The 16,517-nt window shown below is 36.2% G+C and overlaps 1 pseudogene; it reads left to right on the forward strand.

The window, feature by feature from the left end:
- Nucleotides 1-391: 391 nt before the first annotated feature.
- LOC150022166 (U6 snRNA-associated Sm-like protein LSm1) lies at nt 392-869 on the forward strand (annotated as a pseudogene).
- Nucleotides 870-16,517: the final 15,648 nt, after the last annotated feature.

A 16,517-nucleotide genomic window follows, 5' to 3' on the forward strand; every position in this document is an offset into this window, starting at 1 on the left:
CAATCAATAACCCTTTATTGAGAAATAGGCCAGTCACTCTAAAAGTCATCATACCACATTTCCAATCGTCATGTAGATTCTAAAGAAACATAACCAAAAGGAACTCATTGGGACTAACCTGTAAAGATATTTTACTTTTCCTTTAAGGTTATCTGAGGATGTATTATGTGCTTACTATGCTAGGCACTAAGAAATATAGCCCCTCATTTAAGAAGTTCAGTCTCTCCTCAGCAGGTCCCAGTGGCTGAAAGCCCAGGCATAATGGCCTGTCCCCAGTCCTGGTTCCTGTCCCAGTCCTGCAAAGGCAGTGACTACCAGCAACCACAGTAGGAAGAGCAAAGTGTTGGATACACTGTCCCTCCTCTGCTATACATTGCAGCCTTAATTCAAAATGAGCTACATGCCCAGCACTGCCAGCCTCTTCAAAGGCATCAACAGTGGGTTGCTCATCTCCTTTGGATGAAGTCTAGGAAAAGCACTTGCTCCAGCTTCGAGAAGGAAGGACATTTAATAGGCTTTTTTAGAAGCATTTATCAATCCGCTAATGTAGTGCTGCATCAGATTGTGGAGCATATTCAGGTGGGCAAAAATATGGTGATATTCCTTGAGGGATTTTTGTGGTCAGAGGAGTAAATATGGTTCTATTAGGAGAAACAGACTTGGAAAAGGATAGTGACATGCCCTTTGAGCAAATGTCTATTGAAGAAATCCTAGAATAATAAAGGGTAGAAAAGCAGACCAAGCTGGAACATGAGAAGCTGAAAGTTCAGGTGCTTAATGATTGAGGTCTCTCCATTACTCAAGTAGGTGCTCTTTTGCTCATAGGCTGTTTGCTCTTGGGAGCAGGGGCTGTCACTCAATGGATGTGACATCTGCTCACCTCACACATTTGACTAGAGACTGTAGAATTTTAAAAAGTCATTTTTCTCTTGGATTCTTTCACATATGCAACATGAAGAATCATGTAGCTCTTTCTTCCTTCTTAATAAGCATATCATTGAGGAACAGTGGGATGGACTCCTGTCACACATCACTGTGGAGCCAGCAGCAGCTACGTCTCTATATTGCTCTTCTCACACCAAATTAGAACTTACAGGGGGCAGTCTTCATTGGCTTGTAAATAAAATATGAATCTCCAAACAAAAAGTTTACACTCTTTGGGCAGAAATAGACTTAAAAATGATATGTATTATCATAAATACAATACACATGTTAAAGACACAGAAGTCATAAAAATAAAAAGGAAGGTGGAGAAATCAATTAACAGTGAGACAAATGGCAGTATGTTATTAGGGTGGTTTTCCTGGAGTCTTTGAGAGTATTCGAGTTTTGAAAAAAAGAAGGAACACATATTATGAGCACAGAGTGTTTCAGTCTTTCTCTTCCACCTTGATCTAAGGGTAGATTTATTATTTTCTTTCCCTCCATTGCTTTCCTGGAAAGATTTTGCCTTTGTCTGATGAGTTCTTTTATTATACAAATCAAGAGGAAGAAGAAAGGGAATACATGAGTGAGCCATGACTGGAGGAGAAGTTTGTAGAAAATTTAGAAGGAATATTGCGTAAGAGCTACTGTTGTACATGAGAAAAATAAGCACAAGAGAGAGGTGGAGACTTTTAAAAGTATGATTCTTCTTAGACTGTGTATCACCTTTATGGGTTCAACAACATTAACTGTCCCAGAGTAATGTAAAGTAATGGATCCTCAACCCATTATTTTAAGGTCTGGGACTAAGCCATATGGGACAAAGAAAAGTAAGTAGACATTTCCTGAGAAGACAAAGAGAAAGATATTTCAAAAGAGAAACTAGAATGGACAGAGGTATAAACACATTAAATAGTACAGGTTCTTTACCTTACTTTAAAATGCTTAGTTGCTCTTGCTGCTGTGGTTAAGTGGACTTGAGTGCCAGCCTATGAACCAAAGGGTTGCCAGTTCAATTCCCAGTCAGGGCACAGGCCTGGGTTGCAGGCCAGGCCCCAGTTGGGGGCATGCAAAAGGGAACCATACATCGATGTTTCTTTCCCTCTTGTTCTCCCTCCCTTCCCCTCTCTCTAAAAATAAACAAATAAAATCTTTGAAAATAATAATAATAGTAAATACAATACTTAGTACTGAATATTGTACAGAGGGAAAGGGAATGTACCAGAATAGAGATGTCAGTATGTGAAGCTGTATCTATGGGAAATACCATTGGAATATAGAAATCTTCTAATCAGCCAGTTGGTTCGACTTCAATAGTTGTTTTGATATACTGTTTGCACTATATTGCCATACTGGCCAGGTAATTGATATAATTTATTATTGATATAATTTCTTATTGATATAATTTGATTAAGCTTCATGGCCTGTCACTTACATGGGCCTGTTCCATGAATTTAATTTCTGACTTGTAACCTTGTATTCATGTCTTAGAGATCCCAAAGTTGTATAAGACACAGGCCTCATAAAAGCTGGATCTACTCCTGTAGTTATCTCAGATACAAATTATATGGCACAAGTTGAAATAGCTATCAACAGTAATTTAATCAGTTCTTGAAGCTATAGCATAGGCTCTTATTATTACTATTTGATAGACTCCTAAAATTTGATGTAATTTTGACCCAGATGTTAAAATGCAAATTATTCATTGGGTAGTTTGCTCTCTCTCCAAAAGGAATACATAAATGTTATTCTGAAGTGATTCTAAAATTTTTCAATTGCCAATTCAGGTATAATTACTGGATGATTGAAGATTTAATCTTCTCATAATAACAAATAAATATACATGCTGTACCTTGTAAATATCACATTAGATTTTATATATCTTCTTACTAAACAACTGTATTGTCTTGCTATACTGCTAATTGGAAGACTCAAACAACAGAAACTTATTGTATCTCAGTTCTGGGACTAGAAGTCTGGGATCAAGGTGGCAGAGTTGGTTCCTTCTGCAGGCTACAAAGAAAAATCTGCCCCGTGTCTCTCTTCCAGCTTCTGGACGTTTGCTGGCTATCTCTGTGGTTGCTTGATTTCTGCTGCATCACCCTGATCCCTGTCTTCCCCTTCACATGGCATTCTTCCTGTGCATGTGTTCAAATTTCCCCATTTTACAAGAACTCCAGCCCATCCTACTGCACTATGGCCTCATCTTAACTTACTACATGAATAGCCCTGCTTCCTAAAAAGTTCACATTTTGAGGTTTTGGCAGTTAGGGTTTGAACATATGAATTTGGGGGGCACACAATTCAACACATAACCACTCATGACAATGAATGGATTAGAGAGAGCATTCCTGATATTAATGCAGATTCCTTGCTTCTGTTGTGGACAGAGCTTAGAGTTCAAGATAGCAGCTCTTGGTATTTATCTTGAGTAGGCACAGCCAGAATTAGGACAACTAAAAGTATTGAGCACTTTTAATGACAGTGGACATATTTACAAGTACTTATTATCTTTATCATCTCGAGTTCAGAAAATGTCATATCTTGCCTACTAGGCTGTACCCTCAAGTCTCATTTCAATTCTGGGACATGCAGTTTTACACAAACAGCTAATGTTGAAAGTTACAAAATATGATGCTTTGGGTCCTATTAAACCTTGCCAGCTTTGGGGGATTTTCCTTTAAGGGGGGAATACTGTTGACAGTTTTGAAATTCTGTCAACTGTTTTAGGGTCTCCGTAGTGTAATAAAATATGCTATGTAAAAGTCTACTCCCTCATTTAAAAATATAGGTACTTCATTCAAAACAAAATTTAAAAATTCCTTCATCTATACCTTTCACTGAAATAATGTGGCTTTCTTAAATAATTGAGCAAAGGTAAGCAGTTAATTTTGTCATCTACACTCCATATTTAATTTTAATTGATGGAATAGAATCATTTAATCATTAAAAAGAAGGAAATTAAGGACAAGGAGGCAAAGATGAAAGGGAAAAAAGAAATATGGATGACCAAATGCTAAAAAAATAAGAAATTTTCATAAAGTATCTCTTACGTAAGTATTGTTGTTGCATAAATAATTTTGTCTGCAAAGATAAAAGGAGCAGATTGACCAATTACCTTCAGACTGTTTGATCACATCCATGTTTTCATTAATTATTCAAACTATAGAAGTCATCAAAGCATCCTAATGCATAATTCAAAAGGAGGAGCAAAAGTCAAGACATTGGCAAATGCTTTTTATGTTTAAGATTTCTCCAACTTACGGAGATACGTGCTTTTGAATGTTGGGCTGATTTAAACCTTGTAACATGGGAAGTGGGGTGGCAGTTTAGACTTTTGGAGAACGGATAAAAAGAACATAAATTAAAGGTACTTAAAAAGTCATGTTGGGGAGAGGGGAATATAATGGAACTAAATGGTAATGGAAAAAATATAATAAAAAATAAAAAAAATAAAAAATAATTATGAGCCTAAAAAAAAAGTCATGTCAGCAAGTAGAGCTAGAGATGCGGGATGAAATGACATCCTTAGTGGTATGTGACCCCCTCTCAAGTTGTCCCTATTGTGCCCTCACCAGGCCTGGCTGCACATTTGTTCCTCCAGGCCAACAAGTATTGACCATATACAATAATAGTACTTGTGTCTTTAAACAAAAACTAGCTGCAAGAACAGTTTAAATGTCATAAGAAGAATGAAATGAGATGATTATACAAAAAAAAAAAAGAGGAAGAGAATGATGCAGTATGATCCCATAATAATGTGAAACTGAGTTACAAAGAAACATTTTTATGAAGTCTGTAATACATTACTTCAGGTTTATCCCAATTTTAAGTTATCAGACCATTTTATGAGCACTATAATGTCACTAGAAGTGCATGTCTAACAAAATAATACAGTGCATTACCAATTCTTCTGTGATGACCACTGCAGAGAAAAAATTAGACCCAGTTGTCTATGTACCTTGGTGTCTAATAGTTTTAAAGAATGGATGGTTGTGGAAATAATTCAACATTTTAAAGATATCATATCTCCTCATATGCATTCCTTTAAATAATCAGTATTTTTGTCTACTCATGCCTTTTCTGTAAGCTGATTGGAAAGTCAACAGTAAAAACACGTTTAGCATGACAGAATAAAGAATACTAATAACATATAAATGGCATTTGGAAGGTCTATTTATTGTTTCAAGCAGTTGATATTTTAACATATTTGGGTACTTAATAGAATACTAGATACAAGACAGATCTTCGAAATAAGGAAATCTGTTGTGTAATTAAATAGCATAGCAGTATGAGATAGTTGTATTCATGCCATCATAAAAAGTCCTTTACAATGGGCACATTTAGTAAGCTTTAAATATTGTTTATAGTACCATATTTATGCAAAGGGGCTTGCTTTACCACTTTAACTTTCATTGCCTGATCTTCTGTTTCTCATCCTTTATAATCCTAAGCACCACTACTCTTCACCTTTTCAACTCATTTGACAATTATTAAAATGAGTAAGAAAAGCAAAGGGAAAAAAAGGAGAGCAAGAGGGTTTTTTTAATTTCCTTAAAGGAAGAACATGGGTCCACTTATATGCAGATTTTTTTCAATAAACATCTGTACTGCTTTTTACAGGAGGTTGGGGGTATGCAGATGCTAAGGGCCACCTGTCTGTGTTCCTCTCTGCGGTTTTATATAGGGCTCTTGAGCATCCATGGGTTTTGTTATCCATGGGTCCTGGGACCAATTCCTCTGCAGACACCAAAGGACAACTTAAGTTTTGGGAGAATCAAAAGCTTTACAGGGATTTTTGAGTGGGGGGTGGCATCCTTAACCACCCACCACACTTCGTTCAAGGGTCAGTTGTGCTAGTTTGCTCTGTGCCTTCTTTCATTTGTTTAATAGAGGACTGAACCAGCTGATCTATTAAGTCCTCTTCCACAGATCTACAATGCTGTGAAGCTAAGTGAGGGCACTAAAACAAAAGCTGCAAATGACAAATAAGAGCAAATGGTAGTGTAGATTTCCCCAAATTACTTAAATTATCCAAAACCAAACTTTTAAATTAAGAATTAGCATTGCAGTGTTTTGGATTGTGCACTTTTAAATCCCAGATATGCTACTTGCCAACTCTGAGACCTTGGGCAGATCATTTAGCTCTTATAAATCACAATTTCCTGCTCTGTTAAGTAAGAATAACAATATTACTTACTATATAAATACATGAGAATTAAGTGAAGTGATATAGTTGGTATAGTTTAATGTCAACGAAATGATTAATAATGTCATTTATTATTATGCAGATGTGTTTTGGCAACGATTAATTGATTTTTTAAATTACTCATTGAAATATATCCATGTGTATTTTATGTCAACCATTGCACTAAATGCTAGGATGCGGAACAATCTTTCCTCCTCCCTGTTGATTACCATGATTATTTAAACGTGGACTGTTAGGTGTTTGTGGGATAGCATATATTTTGTATGTGTTACCTTTTGTTTTGTATATGAGTGAGAAGGAAATGTAAGGAGTTACAGATTCAAGTGTATAAAAAGGCAACTCTCATTTTTCTATCACTAAGTGTAGGTCAACTTTCTGGTTCTTTTTTGATTGGTAGCAGAAAATCTAATCTTGCCATTTGAAGGTGACTTAGTCACTTACTGTCTCAAGCTCACTCACTTCTGGTTCAGTTCAGATATTTCCACCAGCGCTTTTCTCCTACCCACTGCCTTTTTCTCCTGTTGAGTTCTTGTGTTGTCCTAGAATCAGGTTGTGTGATCTGTGCTTGTGTCTCTGTCATTCACACTCGTGGTTGTCGTTTGAGTTCTCCTGTAAGCACAGATAAAATGAAATTTGCTCTGTGGGACCCTGGAGTTCTGCCACTGCGGCCATAGGCCCCTGCCTGTCTTTTACTGATTTTGTGCTTTGCTGAACTTTAGCAGCAACCTTCATCTGACCCCCTAGCTAGAGCTGCTTATCATGCAAACTTTGTTCAGCTAGGATACCCCCTGGCATCACCCTAGAGTAACCCTTTAGGCTCACTGATCCTCAACTCTTGTTCCTCAGCTGTGGTCTTGAGCATGTCTGTTATTTCCTCCGTGCCTTATTAGAGCTGAAGAAAGCTTGGGTAGGATAGAAATCCACCTTAGACTTTCTCTTTACCTGGATCTGCCTGGCTGACATTTCTGCCTACTGCAGCCAACAGTGTGATAAAGGGTAATCAGCAAGGAACTTTTCAAGCCCCAGAGTGGATGTGCAAAGAGTCACCAGTGCAATAGTTACTGAATATTTTGGGGAGTTTCTGTCACCCAGCTCTACTGAGTTTCAATCGCCAACTAGGTCAGGCAATAGGGTCACTCATACTATATATCATCCTCTTTTTGTTCTCCTTTCCCTATATCTTTTTTTTCTAGTCAGAAAGGATTTGTATTTTTATCATCTCTCGGTTTCATAGGAAAGGTGTGCCTATGGCGTCACGAAGAATTTTCCCCACCATTTCTAAAGCCTAAACCCTCTGCTCCAAGTCCTCCAGGATTTGGCTCTTGATATTTAAATCCAAGCTTATAATTTTTTCCTCTTAAGCTGCTGGTGCTTGCAATTCGAAGTCATCCTTTTAAAGACTACTGTCTGCACTGTTGAGGCGTAAAGGTCAAATTAATTGCTAAAGGATAAAAATGTGATTTTTTTGTTCTCTCTGAATCAACCATACCCTGAGGCAAAGGAGAGAGAAAAATCCTCTTTGCTACTTAAATATAGTAGAAAAATAGAAATAAAAGAAATTGGGGATATCTGTTATAGTGTCAACAATAAACATAAAGTTAAAAATAAAAAAATGAAAAAATCAACACTCAGTTTTATAGCGAAATATATCACTACAGAAGGAAATGCACAGTGGAATAAAATGGTAGGTGTACTATATATTTATTCATGTTTGCCTATCTCCATAAGCTAAAAGAGAAATAAAAATCTGCCAATTATATTTCCTTGTATGCTAACTTAAATAATGGTCTCCAATTAAAACAATTAATGTTCAAATGTTTTTGCTATAACAGAGCTGTAGGTTCTACTACTGAAAATGTTTTAAAAAGTCTTTTAACCTGAGCATGCTGTCTTGGTCAAACCCTCCTAGCTATAAACCTCACTGATTTATTTATGGGATGCCTACTATATGCCAGGGACTAGGGATAAATAAGTGGAAAAGGACAATAGGCACTTCCTTAATTACTGAGTGCTAAGAATCCCTCGGTCTCCAAGTGAACATAAAAAATCCTCAGGTTTACATCCCACAGAGCATAACCTTCCAAACCCTACCTTTCCAAGAAGTTTAAAGCCACATGTGGAATCTTCACTTGTTTTGTGTGGTGGGAGAGCTAACTGTGAATTTGGTATTTTCTACTTCCCCACTAGAGTGAGCGCTCTTTTACATCCCCAAAGAGGTAACTCATGGTACACAATTTTAAGGCTGACTTCTAGAAAAGGTTCTGTTAAGTGAATAATATACAGAAATAAATGTGTCTTTTAAGTAACTGAAACATTTCCTACCTAACAGCTATCATTTCTCTAGATGCAATTGGTTTTTAGAAGAGTAGAAAATTACTTCATCGGTTTAAACAAGTCAACTTTGGTGTATTTTCTTTCTTTTGGAGTTTAAAATGGATGCAACATAAAACCATTTCTCCTTGCAGCTCTTTGCTAATCAAACAATTTCATAATTGGATTCTAATATTACTAAGCTCAAATTAATAATACATCGTAATCTGAAAAGATGAATGACAGCTTGCAGCTATTTAGAACTTTCAAAGCTTCACTGGGACTAGGCTTTTTCTTAAAACAGCGACATTTATTTTGAGTCTCCTCTTTTGAAAATTCATTTATTTTTTATTATATCTTTTCCATTACCATTTCTCCCCCTTACACTCCCCACCCCACAATCACCACATTGTTGTCCACGTCCATGAGTCCTTTTTTCTTTTTGTTTGATCCCTGCACTCCCTAACTGTGCTCCCCCCTGCTTTCCATCTCTGAGTCTGTCTCTATTTTGCATAGCATTAGATTTCACCCATATGTGGAATCTAATGAACAAACTGAGCCACCTTTATTCTTATAGTACATGATGTCATGGGATTATAGGACATGATGTCATGGGAAGTATGAGATTGAAATAAACTCTTTCAGACACTGAAGTTTTATCTTTTAGATACTAAATTTCTACTAATGTAAAATTTGAAATTATGTTTTTGACTATTTAGGCCAGTGTTTGTTTGTTTTTTAATTTGTTTAATATGTAGAGTCTTTTTAAAGGAAAAACAAAAAACAAGGACAAAAATCTCTTTGAACCCCAGCAGTTATTTATTTTCTTTACAGTTACTTAAAATTTCTTAAAAATGTGCAAACAAAACCAAGCATAAATGCTTTATGCTTATACTGCCTAAAAATATAATTACAAATAAAATACAAACAGATCTACAAATCTGAGGAATTCAATTTCACAGTATTGGTTTTTAATGTAACAGGAGATATTTTGTTGAAATGAAATATCTGTTCATCATGTGAATATGGCTTTGTCTTGCTATACACAGACTCTTATATCCTTTATAGTAATATAGTGTAGAGTGATAATTCTACTCATGTTTAAATTGTGGAAACCCTTTTGTGCAGTGTCATCATTAGCTTTTTTCTATCTCTATTCTTATTAATACTTCTTGGTGCCAAAATGATTGTATCTACAAACACGAACACTGGGTTCATATAAGATAATGTAGCTATAAGATAGTTGTCTAGATAACCCTAAATCACTTGGATTGTCTACTAAATTCTTATGAGAAATCAAAACAGAAATATGAAGTTATATTATTGGAGGGTAATTTGTAGAAGGACAAACTCAACATTGTTGTACAGATATGAAAAAAATTATCAAAAAAATTCTTTAACATCATTATTAATGAGGAAACTCACAAGATGTTATTAACTGGTTCAATATGGAATTCAAAATACCACACATAGGTAGTTGAATCAGGAATGTTGAAATTAATCTACAAATAGATGCAAAATTAACTTTTTCCTCTTGTGATTGGAATGGAGAGAAATCAGTTTTCCCTCCACCAGAAGAAATTTGCTTCTCTTTGGATCAGTATCATTTTAAGTGCTATCAGTTATCTGTAATTTGTAGGTTTGTAAATGGCTCAAATTGCCCTCTAAGAAATCACATGATCAAAAAGGGTGTGCTTAGGCAACACCTTCTTTCCATTAAAGATCCTCAGTTCGCTTTGAAGTCTCACAATCCGTCCTTCCAAGTACACTTAAGAGGGATACACAGACCCCATAGAACCTATCCATGATCTCTGTGGAAACCTTGGAGATGTCCTCAACTCTGCTATCACTCTTGAGAACGGACCTGAGCTACAAAAATGCTGCATATGAGCCTTTAGTCTTAGAGGAATATTTTATCTCTTCCCTCAGATATAAACGCCAAGCAACCTGTTTGGATGAGTTGGACGACTTCTAAGGGAATAAGAACCATGATAACTAACCCCAGATACTTTACATGTGACAGTTTTCCCCAAGGGCAGAGAGTTATAATGATAAACCAAATTTTCTATAGGAATAATTAAGGGCTTTTTTTTTTTTTTTACCCCTGAGGGGTAGGACAGTTACCACATACCAGGTACGGCACTAAGTATTTTACATAGATCATTTCATTGAATATCACAGTAACACTATAGGTATATGTGTTTTATGGGTGAGAAAAATTCTACCTGAACTAGCTACATGGTAACTATTAAATAAATGATTATTGGAGGTGGTTCCTATAGGCCCACATGGGTGACTGGGAGTTTCCACTCCCCCTTCCCCCTTCCCCATTCCCCATTCCTGTAACAGAACCCCTGGGCTCTCCAATTTGAAACAGAACCCACAGGCTGTTTTGTTAGGGGCCCAATTGCCCACCATGAAAAGAAAAAGAATTGTTTATTTAATAGTTATATAGATTTAGATTATTTGCGGATTTCTGCCATTAAGTCTTATTTTCTTTAAAACACCCACAAACACATAGTTCTGCCTCCCCCTACCAAACCAGGCTAGTTTTAGAAAAGTTAGAGGTACCATTTCCCTACTTCCTAGACACAGTTCAGCTTTACCGGTAGCTGCCAATCATTCGATTCTGATTGGGGAGGTCCTTTCTGTGCTGTGGTGCCTGCCAGCTTTTAATCCAGAACCACGTGGATTCTCAGCCTCCCTGTAAACTGCATGAAGTTCTTCTGCCTTCTCAAAGCTGCATGGTGTGTGTCCCCCTTTTCAAAGCTACATGGTGTGTCCAGTTAAAATGTCTGCCGCTTATTTTTAAATCCCTGACTGTGTCCTGTGACGCAGTGGGCATGGTACCCAGTTCTGACCATTCACAGAACCTCACGCAGGCTCTGTGTGCTCTTTCCGTACCATCCCATGGTCCAAGACCCCTCCCATCTTCTTGGGCCTTGGAAGTATCAAATCCATTTGCATAACAAAGACACTAGCCACTAGCCCCAGGCATACAAAAGCATCTTAAAAGCTGCTTCCTTTTCCCCATCCCCCAGCCGCAAGTTCTGGGGGTTTTTGGACACCCCCATTCTGTAACATTCCCCCTTCCCTTCACCCCTTCCCTTGCTCCTACAGGCCCGCAAGGTGGACTGGGAATTTTCTCTTTCCTCCACTCCTATTCCCCCATTTTCCTCAATAAACCTGTTGTTTAATCCTTAAAAAAAAAAACCCTAAAGATTATTGAGTGAAAAACAGGGTGAAACCAAGTGTGTAAGTATGTAATGAGTTTTGCAAATATCAAGACAATAAGTATCTTAAGGACTGTTCAGATGACATGTGTCCCAAAGTTAGATACTGAGATAAATATGGAACACATTCTAGTCCTTCACGCTTCATCTGGAAAATGAGTTTACAGTCTAGATTTTTTTTTTCATAGCCTAGTACATACATTTGTCATAGTACTAGTGAAATGGCATTGAATGATCTTTTTACATGTTTATATCTCCTTACCTTCATTGGCTTGGCTATGAGTTACTTTAGAGGAAGGGCAATGTGTTTTGTACCTGTCCATTGTGCTTTGCAAAGTGACTGGCACATACTGGGAACTAAATATATACTTTTGAACTCATATAAAATATGCATATACAGTAAAGCTAATTCCTAAAATTTGTACCTTTGGGAAAATTCAACCCGAAATCAATAGTTCCAAAGAGTTTATTTCCTGTTTCAAACTGTTTCAGTGCTATTGGATAGCTTTTAGTGCTTAATAAATTCATTAAACTTGGAACTATGAAAAATTTTGTCTAAGGATACGTGGGAAAGGCTTGTCTTACTATGTGACATCTTTGAGAGTTAGTAGGAAAGAAAGTGTGACAATGCAGAAACATTAGAAATCATCTAAAATTTTGCACCACAATTATGTATCCAGTTGATTGAGAGCAATAAATCTTGAGTGCCAGTACTTATAAAGTCCAATATCATATTTTTCCTTAAAGTAGTGCTTAAAATACCAATAAGTATCAAAGAATGACTAAGGAACTGGGAATGAAGGTAGCTGATATTCACATTGGCAAAAGACAAAATAGATGCTGAAACTAAGGTAAGATTGGGAGAATAAAAATTGGAAAAGTAGAAGGAAAAATTATACTAAAATGTTAGGAAAATGTTCCATTGTATTATTTTAATTATCAACCATTTGGTTGGAGAATAAAAATAAAGCATGGGATTTTAAAAGATCTATTTGGTCAAATAGATAGATGGATTTCTTAAATATTAAATATGTCAAACCTATGCAAACAGGAACCATAATCCCTAATTAGCAATAGAGAATTTTTTTTGGCTTTATCCCTGACCAGAGTAAGAATATAATTAACGTGTTAAAATGTCATTCTACAGTTTGGATTACAATCTGACAGTATTATCTGTGGTTATATGGAATAGTTTGCATGCGTGAGAGAGTTATCCAGATTCCCAGGTACTTTAGAATACAAGTCAACCCTATGTTGTCTGGTCAGAGACAGGGAAGGACAGTGGAGATCAGTAAGAGGTAATATTGTGGATATTTGTTTAACTGAATACAAAGCATTCATTTACCCACTATGGTCTTCATATAAAGTAAGCTTTTCATTTCAAAGCTAATTTTTGAACTACTCACTGTTTCTAGCACGTTTCCTCTTGGAACAATATTTTAAAAATCATGTCGATTTCCTTCTAGGGAGTTTCACAAAATAAAATAAATATGGCTCATGCCTTTTTTGTTTGTTCGTGTTGTTTTGGCTTTTTTACTTACATTCTTTCTTTTAAATAAATTGTTCTTCATATTTTGAAAACAATTTTGGACAAATAAGTTGGAAAGCCAAAAAAAAACAAAAAAGGAATATGATGTTTTCTGATACCAGTTAGGCTAAGAAAAATTTTCATGTGCTTTAAAAATTGGATTGCCGTCAGAAGGGCTTCATTTAAAAGAGTATTTGGTGTGAGTATGTGTGTGTGAGGGAGGGAGCTGTATTTTCCTGAAAGCATTTTATGTTGGAATGCTGGTCTAGTCGTGGTTATACTTTGTATATCAAATACTGCACCTGTCACAAGCTTGGATTTATTGTGAGTTTGCATAATGCCTGTTGTTGCAAGAGCTTGAAAATCCCTCATTGGCAGCAGAGTCACCAGGATAGGTGCACCTGTCTTCCCCGCTGGGATTTGCTTTTTGGAAAGAGGGTCATTTAACACCATGTTATCCTTGTGGACAGCTGTATATATATATAAGCTTCCCTAGGGTGTAGAGGACCTAAATTTTGTTTAAAAAGAAGACTTTAATATTCCAATGAAATTTGACATGAAAGTTATTTTGATATTTTCATTCAGTAAATTTAGTGAACGTATAGGCTCGGTTTAATGGAAAAACACATTATTCGGTTTTCCTTTGTCTATCACTCTAACAGTATTTAATGACTCAGTGAACACCAGTATTTTCAGCTCAGATTAGCTCGTGGTTTAGCATAAAATAGTTCACTCTATTTTGATGCAAGCCCTTAGTTAAATCATGAACCTTCTCTCAGTGCTGCAGCCATAACTCTTGTTTTTGTACATTTTAGTTGTCTATTTTTTCTCAGTAGAATCTAAGCTCATAATAGGGCCTATGTCTGTTTTGCTAATATAATTTTCTCTAACACACTGCCAGTGTGTTATCTAGGTATATTTGTGCTTAACAAATCATTTTAGGTGGATGTGTGAGTGAAAAAATAGAGAATTGTTTTTCACTGCCATAAAAGGGGTAAAAATCCCTTCTTAAAAGCATTCAAAATTGTTATAAAACTGAGAAGTCTCTTTGTGTCCCATTATTTGTTTATTTGTTTGTCTTATTGAGGGATAATTGACTTACAATAACATGCACAATTCTATAGTTTTTCAAGAGTATGTACCTATAGAACTATTATTTCAATCAACATATAGAATTTTTCTGTTAGTTCAGAAAGTTCCCTCATGCTTCTTCCCAGTAAGTCTGTCAAAACCACTGTTCTGATTATCATCATAGTCTTTTTTTCCCCCCTTTCCTGGAACTTTATATAAATGTAACCGTAAAATACGTACTTTTGTCTCTGGATTATTTTAATTAACTTTAAGGTTTTTAGATTTATCCATATGATCCCCATTGATATGTAAGAGGATTAATGTGAGTCAAAAAAAAAAAAAAATAGAACACCCATGTTAAAACTAATAAGATTAATGCAAAGGACTGTGTTATTTAAAAAATACTATTGTATACCTCTCCTTGAAAGCTTTATTTGTCCCACCTTCCCCAATCTTCAATCACATGCTCTTAAGAATTCCAAAGAAGTGCAGATTAGGATTCTTAGAAGTAGGTACAGTTCAGAAGTACCATCCATTTATTTAATTGTACTGTGAGCCCTCCACAGGCAGATTATTTGACAAAGAGAGCCAATCAGGAGGGGTGCATTTCAGAACTGGTGACAGGGCCCAGGCTTCCTGCCTTCTGGGGGCTAAAGCAAGCATATATGCCATTAGTTTCTCTTATCCTCCGGACAGTTTCATGGGTAAATATGTGTGGAACAGTTTGTAGAGGTTAAGAAAGAGCTCTCAAATTAGACATTTCCATTGCTAAAATTCTTCTTTAAAATATATTTTCAGTAACATATAATTCTTTGGGGTATTGAAGGTAGTTTTGGGGTAGAATTGCAAAGGAGGTTTGCGAAGAATAGTAGTCAGTTTGCAGGCAGTGGAAAGAGGCTTGCCAAGGAAAGCCTGTAGGAAATGGATTTATTGAATAAGAAAAGTCTGTGGTTGATTACCAAAGCCAGCTTATTTTCTTTGCTAGTTCCAAAAAAGATGTCTAAAACTTTGTGGTGTTGGAAGGCTATCTTATAGAACATGCTGGCAGTGCACACTTTTTACTGTCTCCGGTCAGTGTTATTATAGACTCGATGGGAGTACTTTGGGCTCCAGTAGGGATTTTTATGTTAAAAAAAATTTTAGGCATTTGAGATTAGGGACCAAAATGTGTTAGTTTATTTCATAGTAAAGTAAGGCAATAAAAACAGTCTTAGTGAAGCCACAGACAGTATAAGCCTAACAACTTTCAGCTCTGCAGAAACATTTGTTATTACTCTGAGATAAATATAAAATTGTGATCTAGGAAAAGTAAGTAAATAATCATGGAAAATATTTTATATCACATTAAAACAGGTAAATGACACTATTCATTTAAAGGTGAATAAGAGGGGAAATTATAAATGATCTAAAGAAAATTCTTTTTTTATATTAGCATTCAAATGCTGATTATTTTGTACAAGATAGTCTTGTACAAGATATGCAAGATATGCGGAAATTTCATGAAATGGCAAAAAAAAAAGAGAGAACCTTAACAACTTGAAGCAGAGTTTAATGTTAGCTAAAGCACATCAAGATGTTTATATATATATATATATAATTGTTTTTTATTCCTCCTTAGACCTGGTAGAGACACTTCAAGAACTGCTCAGTCCTGGAGTGGAGGGATTGTGTGAAGACCCAGACGCTCTACCCTGAGACAAGTGTAGAAGTTTTCATTATAAGGTAACAGCCAATTCCTACTTTTGGTTTTGTACACTTTGAAAATTAACAAAACTGTGATGCCAAAAATAGGCAGTATTATCAGAAGTTCTAAGGGCACTCTAAATTTGGTTATAGCTCTGTAGTAGTTCACGCTTTACACCTTTCCTAAGAAATGTTCAGAAATAATTCCTTGGCAAATATTATCCTTAATGTGTGAAGTAGGATGATATGTAGAAACAATGGGAATTGCAAAGCACCAGTCTAGGCATTTTGGATTAAAGTACTGTCAGCAGAGACTCTCCTGTGAGGCGCTTCTCTGCTTTTCTCTTCTTACGCACTCCCAGACAATGAGGCTATTCCTATGTTGTGTGCAGAGGCTGTTCATAGACCCAGAGATGCTGGCACCGCAGAAAGCCCCAGGGCAGCTTCAGGGAGGAGGGGATTGAATCTTAGTACATCTGTAAGCCATTTGTTGGAGGAGCTTAGCTGGGGAGCGGTGAAAGCTTTCTTTTTCCAAAGTCCTGAAGTGTCGCCTGCTCTT

Source organism: Furipterus horrens, unplaced genomic scaffold (genome assembly GCF_987537825.1).
Source record: "Furipterus horrens unplaced genomic scaffold, mFurHor1.1.pri manual_scaffold_1, whole genome shotgun sequence".
Lineage (NCBI taxonomy): Eukaryota > Metazoa > Chordata > Mammalia > Chiroptera > Furipteridae > Furipterus > Furipterus horrens.